Below are 9,648 nucleotides of genomic sequence, written 5' to 3'. Positions count from 1 at the left end.
CGCCGTTGCCGGGGATCGAACCCGGGTCACCCGGGTGACAGGCGGGAATACTTACCACTATACTACAACGACTTGATGACTCTACAGTTTTACCTCTCCTTAATCATCTCATGTCTAATTTCGCATACCTCACCAAAACTCCCTGAACTTACATTTTGTAGAGTTTGGATTACCTTCACGTCAGGGGAAAACAATGTGCTCACTTGACAATGTTGGGTTACACAATAGGGGTGGAGTCCACCTATAAATATTAAAAAAAATTAGAAATAAAAATTTTAGTAAGCTGCTTGTAAACCCCCGTCTAAGGGTGTCAACGGTGCGATTTCGGGCGGTTTCGAGCTGAAAAACACCTAACCCAAACACGGCCCATTAGCAAAATAACAGTTTCGGGCCGGTTTAGTTAGGTGCGTTTTGGGTTCAGGCTAACTAACGGTTTAGATTCGGGTTGACTAACGGTTTATGGTGTGTAAGAAAAAAAAAACAAGAAGAAACAATTGAGCATCCTATAACAAAAGCCAAAATTACATGGAAAGCAAAGTTGCTATTGGTCAATTTCTATTAAAAAAAACCCACCCATTCTATAAAAATCAAGAACCTAGATATTAAGTAGTAAAATGACTATTTGACTTTGAATTTATGCTTAATTTTTTTAATTGTCTACACCAACTACCTAATGGTAATATAATGATTCAAATACTATTTAATGTAAAATTACAAAACGGGCTATAACGGGTTGCGGTTCGGTTTCTGGTTGATGCGGGCTCCACAACCCTCAGCCCAATTACGGCCCATTAAGGTTTGGTTCGGGCAGGTTCGGGCTATAACGGGCCGATGTGGTTTGGTTTTAACGGTTCGGGCTATCAATTGACACCCCTACCCCCACCCCTTCTATGTGATTTAAAACTGCCAGAAGCACATTGTTTTCCCCCGATGGGAAGCTGATTTAGACTCCATTTTGTAAACTAAGCTAGCTTTCTATGATGGTTAGCTATTTTATTGACTTCATTTTCATATTTCTCTAATTTTCATCAGTTACATCTGTTAACATAATGTAACTGATGGTTAGCTATTTTATTCATGACTTCGTTTTCTTATTTCTCTAATTTTCATCAGTTAACATAATGTAACTGATGGTTAACTATTTTATTGACTTCGTTTTCTTCTAATGACACGTATTTTATCAATTTCAGACAGATTCAATTAGATTCAGATGGTAGTATACTTTATAAATTCTTTTCAATGAATATGAATGCATGATGGATACAAGTTTTCAATTAGCCAATAGATAAAACGTAACTACAGAGCTGGAAGTTTCGTCTATTGTCGCATGCAAGAAGAGATGTGCTGTTAAAATTAGTGTTGTTTGTGTTACCCCCAATAAGCGGCAGATCACTTTAAAACTTCCTTGGAGATTCATGAGGATTTAAGAACGTTTGCAGCCAATTTCTATTGGGGGAAGTGGATGGGAAATTAAATATGCATTAGGTGTCATGGGAATGCCTCTGTAGAACTAAAGACAATGGTGGATTGGGTTTTCAGGTCTCCAACAAGCAAAATAAGGCTCTTCTTACTAAGGATGCTCATCAACTGTGGTAGGAGCTTGGCTTAGTACTCTGGGCGAATTGTTTACTAAGGCCATTTATTTCCCTTTGAGCTCCTTCCTTGATGCTAAAGTAGGACGACAGCCTTCATGGCCTGGTGCAACATTGTAGAGGGCAGAAACATTCTTAAATGCTATCTTTTGTGGTAGATAAGAACCAGAGAGCACATCAAAATCTAGGAGGATAGTTGGGTACCCACAGGAGTAGGTTATATGATTGCACATTAGTGCCCACCAAGGTATACTGTATACACTCTAATGGGTCGTGGAGATCATTGATCAAGACACCCTTCAGATGCTGAGCATACCAAGAAATCCACCTAGGTTTATTCCCTTTTGAGTGTTAGAGATATTTCATAAATACCCTTTGTATTTTTGGGTATATATATATATATATATATATCCCTGTTTATCTATATAAATACGTCGTAACAAAACCTTTGTCGTCAGTTACGGAGATTACAAATTCATTCTATATTCTGTCCACCACCGTTTTTGGAGTCTTCCTCTGTAACTATGGTTCCTAATCCAGTGTTCTTTCTCTGGCAGTTAAGATCAAGCTTTACTCAGTTGGATTCTTTCGTCACTGACAGAGGCTGCCCACGCTTAGGTGGTTAACATCCCTTGGTTTTTGTTGAAACCTATGCCTTTGCTTCTCAAGCACGAGTTACGCAATTAAGGATGCAACTCCATAGTATCAAGAAGGGCTTTGATGGTATTTCTGAGTATTTTCTTCGTGTCAAGAAGATCCTTGATGTTCTTGCTCTTGCCAATAATCCGGTGTATGGCTTTGATTTGGAGTTGTATGTTTTTGACAGCCTAGGATCTTATTTTCAATCTTTTGTGACCTCTGTTACAACTAGGAAGAATCCAGTTAAGTTTTTTATCTCTATGGCTTGCTTCTTTGTGAAGAAATTAGACAACACAATGTTTTTCAAGATTTAACTAACATCACTGCTAAGATGACTTTTGTTACTACTAGTTTTGATTTCTCTGCTCCTCACCCTAAACGTACTTATTCTCGCCCTAATCTAGGTCAACATGCACCATTCTTTCACCAGGGTTTTGCTAGGAATTCCTATCATGGTTGTCACAATTCCTCTTATGTCCTTTGTTCTGTCAACTTTGTAAAAGACCTGGACATAGTGCTAAAAATTGTTACCAATGCTCACCAGTTTTGCAATCTCCACAATTGAATTATGTTTAGTCCTCTGTTGTTCCATAGAGGCATTTTGCTCAAGGTTTTGGGCATCGCACCACATAACACCTGATGTTAATACCATATCTTCATCGTCTGGTTATCAGGGATCGAAGGTTGTTTGAATTGGCGATGGCACAGGTGTGGCTATTCAAAGTTATGGGAATTTAGCCTTTACTATTTTAGATTCTCATTTTCAAATCTTAGTTTCATCTGAATAATATTCTTTATGTACCATCTACTTCTCACAACTTGCTTTCCTTTAGTAAGTTCACTATTGATAATAATATTTTTTCTGATATTTTTTTTTTTTTTTTTTTTTTTTGGGTAAGAAGTTGAAAATCTTCATTCATGAACTCAAAAGGAAATATAGACACACACTAAAGAAAAGAAAGAAATACAAAAGATAAATGCATGAAAATACATGGTTTGGTTTGAACCAAGGAATGGAAATTGACCAAATGTTGTACATGCAATAGACAAGATCATCCTGGCTAAGGACTGGGTCGAGCCCAGTAAGCCCTTAGAATAAGGGTTGTAACAATCACAGTAACAATTAAGCACAAGGGATACAATATATGTATCATCCATCACAAATTCCCAAAGAGGCGACACGCCACAAAGGCGAAGACAGGCATGCCACAAGGACGGAAATACACGCCACAAGGGCAAAGAGACAACACACCACAAGTTCAGAAACAAAAACCACAACGGTGAAGAAACACCTACAGAGACCAACAACAGGAGACTCTCGAAGCAGCAAGCTTCCAGATCGACGACATCAAGCTTCTAGATCGACGGGAGGCACTTCCAAATCTACGGGAGGCATTTCCAGCTTGGGCATAAAACCTTTAGATCTGTGGAATGCACAACTGGATCTCACATCTACCCAATGTTCGAAATGTCGACCCATGTCGCCGTGTCGCCCCCCAACGACATGGCGACATGGGCGACATATCGCCGAAAGTCGACCGACTTTTGGTAGGGGTTCGATGAAAAATTGAACCCTTGTTTCGAAGGGTATTTCAGGTCATTTTGACCTGAAATTTGACGTGTAACCTAATTTGAGGCCAATAAACACATTGGGAGTGTTATTTTGACCTAAAACATCACCTAACCTAAAGTTTATAATTGGCACATGTCCGACTATATGCGGGCAAAACTGGAAGTTTGGAAAATTCATATAAACTAATGTAAATATGCAAAGAGAACACAAATACGCTAACACAATTAGTAAAGAGATGTACTAAAGTTTACAATTCATTATACAATTATGTTGAGTATGGCTCATGCTTCACATATTGTTGCCAACGGACACGGGGGTCCCGCTCTCCGGTGAGCGGGCGGGGGTCCTTGGGGGCCGCCCAGGCGGGGGTGTGGGGGCAGCACCCCCAGAGCTTTTAGAGGCCCTATGTCACTTTGGCAAAAAGTAAACGAACAATCGGCGAAAAACAAACGAAAGGTTGTTATATATTCAAGATGTAGCGATATATCACGATTTTTCGGCGATATATCGACTTGTCGGCGATATATCGCTGACACAGGGCGATATATCGCCGACATATGGTAAATGTCGTGTCGCTGGGGGAGTCGTGTCGCCCCCCAGCGACAGGGCGATATATCGCCGACACAGTGAACCCTGCATCTACCTGGGTTTTTCTCTCTCTCTCTTTTTTTTTTTTTTTTTTTTTTGATAACCGGAAACTTCCTTCGGTTAGGGAAAAACAGAAAACAAAGAGAAAGAGAAACTAAGAAAAGACTTCTTTTTTTTTTTTCCTTCCCAAATAACCAAAAACTTCCACGGGTTAAGGAAAGAGAGAGAGAGAGAGAGAGAGAGAGAGAGAGAGAGAGAGAGACGAAAAAGAAAGAAAAAAAAAACAAGAGAAAGCAAGAAGAGAAGGCAGAGAGAGGAGGCGAGGAAGAAGAAGCAGAGGTGGAGGTGGAGAGATAGAGGCTCTCCACCTCAAAGCACAGCAACAGTCACCTCAAAGCACAGCAACAATCGGTTTCCTCAGGGTGGGAGAAAAGCGCTTCACTAGGGTTTTTTCGTATCTAGAGTTAGGCTACAGTTGTACATTACATGAAAAGCAAATGGATTTCTCCATGCCATTTTTTTGCTTTCAATTGAGAAGTGATTGTCTTGGGTTTGCTTCCTCTTAATAGCTACCTCAATTCCTTTGGTTTCTTTGTTCACTAGTGATAAAAGAAGGTGGTTTCAAAACCCCTGCCGCTCCCTGCCCAACTTTTTTTTTTTTTGGTGTGGGGGGAGAAGGTTTTGGATGTGGATACTGTTAGATTAAAAAATGTATTTCAATTACACCTTTCATATCTGATATGCTGCTCTTTCTCAGTGAATGCCGCTCCAAACATGAGATGCCATCTCTGTATCCACATGCTAAAGGTATAATGTATGCACTTAAGGACAAGGGAGTTGACATCGCGATTGCTTCCAGATCACCAACACCTGACATAGCAAAGATATTTCTTGACAAATTGGGGATACAGTCCATATTTGTGGCCCAGGTAAGCCAAAGGAACTTAATATTTCCTTTACTTAGATGTGTTTGCTACCCAGAAGTGTGTCATTGTGCAAAGCAGGATTGGAGCCATTGGTGTTTGTTATGTGGTATATATCATCATTTACTTATTTTCTTAGTTGTGGACGGGTCTGTTGCTCTCACCTGTAGCGTTGAGTAATTGTTTTTTCTATTCCTTCATGTTTCAGGAGATCTTCTCTAGCCGGACCTACAAGATGGAACATTTCCAAAGAATCCATGGGACGAAGGAGGTGCCATTCAACTCAATGATGTTTTTTGATGATGAGGATAGGAACATTGACAAATGACACAGTAAGAACACCTTCAGTTTCATTAATTCCTCAAATTTCCTTGCACTTTTCAGATATTCAATTAAATCTAGTGATGGTGCCTGTAGGTTTCAAAAACGGGAGTTACGAGCATTTTGGTAGGTAATGGAGTAAACCTTGAAGCTCTAAGGCAGGGGCTAACAATGTTCACACAAAATGGATCATCATCTGACAGGAAGAGCCGAAAATGGTTCTCATTGAGAGGGAGAAGATTTTGTGAGAATTTGGGTGTGGAGTCCTTATTCAATGATGCACCAGTCACTGGTCAAAATACATATGGTAGAAACTTAACTAATCATATGAATCATCTATCAAGTAAATCATTTGGACATAATATTTTGTTTTAGACAAGTTGGGCTTAATTTTGTTGTGCAAGTGGCTTTTGTGATCTCTAGAATGGGTTGAGTGAGTATAATTTCCTCAGACTCCATTTTACAACCTCCACTCCGTTCCCTTGTGTCTTCACTTTTCTTCTGGTGAAATTCTTAAAATCCATCCAAAAGCCTAGGGTAAAAATGGAGGGGCCTCATGTAAAAAAATTATTTATTTAAAATGCATGTCACGGCAATCAAACCATCAAGTGTGATCTCTGAGATCAATTTCAGACAGAAGAAAGGACCCATTTTGAAAAATGTTCACCAATTGCAAGACTACATGGATTGGGTTTTAATTTGCAAATCATAAAGCCATTAACTAGAGTTTTTGGTCAGAGATGAATGAAAGCATCATTCAACTAATATTCAAGGAAATTTCGTTGGTAAATGTAGGAGTTTGAAATTCTATAGGCCTATTTGAGAGGGTAATTTTGCAATCTGAGAAAAAAAAACCATGATAAAGAGGAATGGATGTTGCTCAACATATAAAATTTAACAGAGATCCTCTATAGCAAAAAAAAGTTCTAACACTGAGATCATTGAAGAACCTGATAAAATTTATTTTAGATGGAGTTTGCAAGGAATCCAGGAATTGATGGTGAACGGCTCTTGTTAATTTTTTGGCTTTACAATGGATAATGTCACCAAGGCTTGAACTCCTAGGTAGAACTAGTGCAAAAGTTTGACTGTATTTCTTAGTCAGGGAACCATTCCGACGTCTAAAATAACCAGAAGAATGCCTAATAGAAGAAAGAATCCCTTGGTGGTATTTCCCTCTTTTTTTTAATTAAAAACCTGGAGCATTGCAAACACATAAAAATAAATTATCGTGTTCCCTTCGAGAAATGGGTTTTGCTTGGCAGCAGTGCCTACGTGGTACTGTTTCAAGCAGCCAACCGTCAAGATGAAAAGTTGACTCTTAAATTAAATCGTCACCATAGATTTTTCCTATATGCCAAAAAACGAATTTTAAGTGGAAACAGACCCGGTTCGCACGGTTTCATTTTGAACCATGCAAACTGGGTCTGTTCCCACTTAAAATTCATTTTCTTGCATGTGGAAAAAACTGCTTGGAACAATGCCACGTAGGCACTACTGCTAAGCAAAATCCGACTAAAAAAACTTAATACAGAGTCTCTAGTACATTACAAACTCAAATGAATAAAATGAATGACTTTCAACTACATCTACATCTAATGTTACATCTACCATGGGACCCACCATACACCAGGTTCCAAAGCAGTTTTCATGAATCCAAAAGCCTCACTATTCCTAAAGGAATATGTATAAATACTGTAATTCTCAAAGGATAAGATGGAAAGATTATACTGTAAGATAAGGGTAGTTTTGGAAAATCATGTAATTGAGGATTCTACACACTTCCTGTATCTGATTGCTATTCCTATAATAGGGATCGGATGAATGAGATAAAGACATTAGAAAAGCATTATCCTAATCCTCTCTCACACGTCTCTCACTCTGAGAGTCCTCTTCCCTCCAAACTTCTCCTTTGTATTTAGTTCATAACACTTTCGGTGACCCTGCTTGGATAATTTATCTTTTTTTTTAAGAGTATGTTTGACATAATTGAAATACTACTAACCTATAAGAAGAAATCTTAGATAAATTTTATTTTTAATGTCATAACAATATGAATTAAATTATATTATTTATTTTTAATTAGTTAAATGATTTTTCAACTTCTTCAATTATAATTTGTAACGTATTTCATTTATATATATATATATATATATATATATATATATATATATATATATATATATATATATATATATATATATATATATATATATATTAGGTGTTTCTAGCCTATTCTTTTTATTATGAATTATAACTTTGAAGGTTTATTAAATAGATAAAAGAACTATAATTTTGAGTATTATTATATAAATTAACTGATAAAATTATAAATTTGGAATTGTGGAGTAAAGTTATATTGAAATTGTTGTGGTATATATAGTCTTCTTATCAAATTAACTTTATACCACAACAATTTCAATATAACTTTACTCTAATTGTAAATAAATATATAGTCAAAATTTATATGTGCAAATGCACATGCAACTATATATGAGAAAAAAAAATGAAAAAAAAAAACATTGAAGTATAAATTTGAAAAATAAATAAATAAGAAGACAATCATACTAAACATTAATTATCTACGAATTACAAAATAATTAATTGATGTTTGTGACGTCATACATTCTATTTTTAATGGTATTGCTTAACTTAAATAACAATAAAGTTGTTATTTCATATTATTTAGGGATAATTACTGTTGACCCCTGTAGTTTGATTTTATTACTAATAAAACCCTGTTCTTTATGAAATTACTGGTGCCCCCTTCCTTATAACGGTGTTAAGTTACCGTTAAGTTTGAATACGTAATGTCTAATTTGCCCTTCATTAAAATTTAGAAATCAAAAGACGATGCTACCCCATTTATAAAACCAGATTAAATGTCAATTTTATCCTAAACTTCATTTATTTTGAATTAATTAATGGGCAAAATCCAAATCCGATTTGGTTTCCCACCTTCACATAACTTCATCTATTTTGAATTAAAGAAATGAGTAAAATCCAAATCCGATTTGGTTTCCCACCTTCACTAAACTTCATTTATTTTGAATTAAAGAAATGAACAAAATCCAAATCCAATTTGGTTTCCCACCCTCACTAAACTTCATTTATTTTGAAAAAAATTTAGGTGATATTGAGTTTCCAATTTGAGTTGAATTCGATTTTCCTTCCTCTTCGGTTTCTATTTGAGTTTTATTCAATCATTCTTTCTTTATTTGGTGGGTTTTTTTATTTTTTATTTTTTTTTCTTATAGAATAAAATGGATTATAGTTTTTTTTTTTTTCCACAGTTAATTAAGGGTAAAAAACTAACTTGACAAAAGGGTAAATAAGTAAATAGATAAGTATAAGGGTATTTTGGGGTTTTTGAGAAAATATAAAGATGCCACATCATCAGTTAACTAACGGAACTTAACGGTAGGGGGGCAATAGTAATTATAGACAAAGTTGAAGGTTTGATTAGTAATTTTGAAAAGTATAGGGGATACAGTAGTAATAAAATCAAAGTACAGGAGATCAATAGTAATTATTCATATTATTTAATAGCTATTAATGATTACTCACGGAGCACTGAGTAAAAAGCCCTAGCAATGATATCAGAAGAGAGCTTAGCGGTGACTAGTGCTTCGACGGAGGAACTCGATCAATTGCAAAGAAGTAGCAAGAAAGTAAAGCGTGGATGACCATGCCAAGGGGATGATCCAACAAAATCTTCTTCTCTTGTCAATGGTGGGTTAGTAGAGCGGTTAAAAGCCCAGACTCCCATGGGGAGGTCTTGGGTTCGCATCCATCGGGCGACGTTTAATTTCCAAGTATTAAAAAAGCACCGGTACAAAAAAAAAAAAAAAATCTTCTCTTTGTTCACAGGTTGACACGGATAGAGGCGCAAGGATTTCTCCTTCCTCTCGTTCTTCTGTCAATACAGTTAGAGGCGCAAGATCTACTTCTCGAATAGCAGATGAACAGATGATAGAAGACAAAGGATATGACAACGAGGGGTTTTCCTACA

General features: G+C 36.6%; 1 non-coding gene across 1 annotated transcript; it reads right to left on the bottom strand.

The window, feature by feature from the left end:
• Positions 1-72, bottom strand: TRNAD-GUC (transfer RNA aspartic acid (anticodon GUC)). The gene has a single exon. It is a non-coding gene; the product is annotated as a tRNA-Asp (tRNA).
• Positions 73-9,648: the final 9,576 nt, after the last annotated feature.

This window comes from Hakea prostrata, chromosome 8 (genome assembly GCF_041222555.1).
Source record: "Hakea prostrata isolate BN-2017 chromosome 8, UWA_Hpros_2, whole genome shotgun sequence".
Taxonomy (NCBI): domain Eukaryota; kingdom Viridiplantae; phylum Streptophyta; class Magnoliopsida; order Proteales; family Proteaceae; genus Hakea; species Hakea prostrata.
This window is presented reverse-complemented; position numbering and strand designations above follow the sequence as displayed.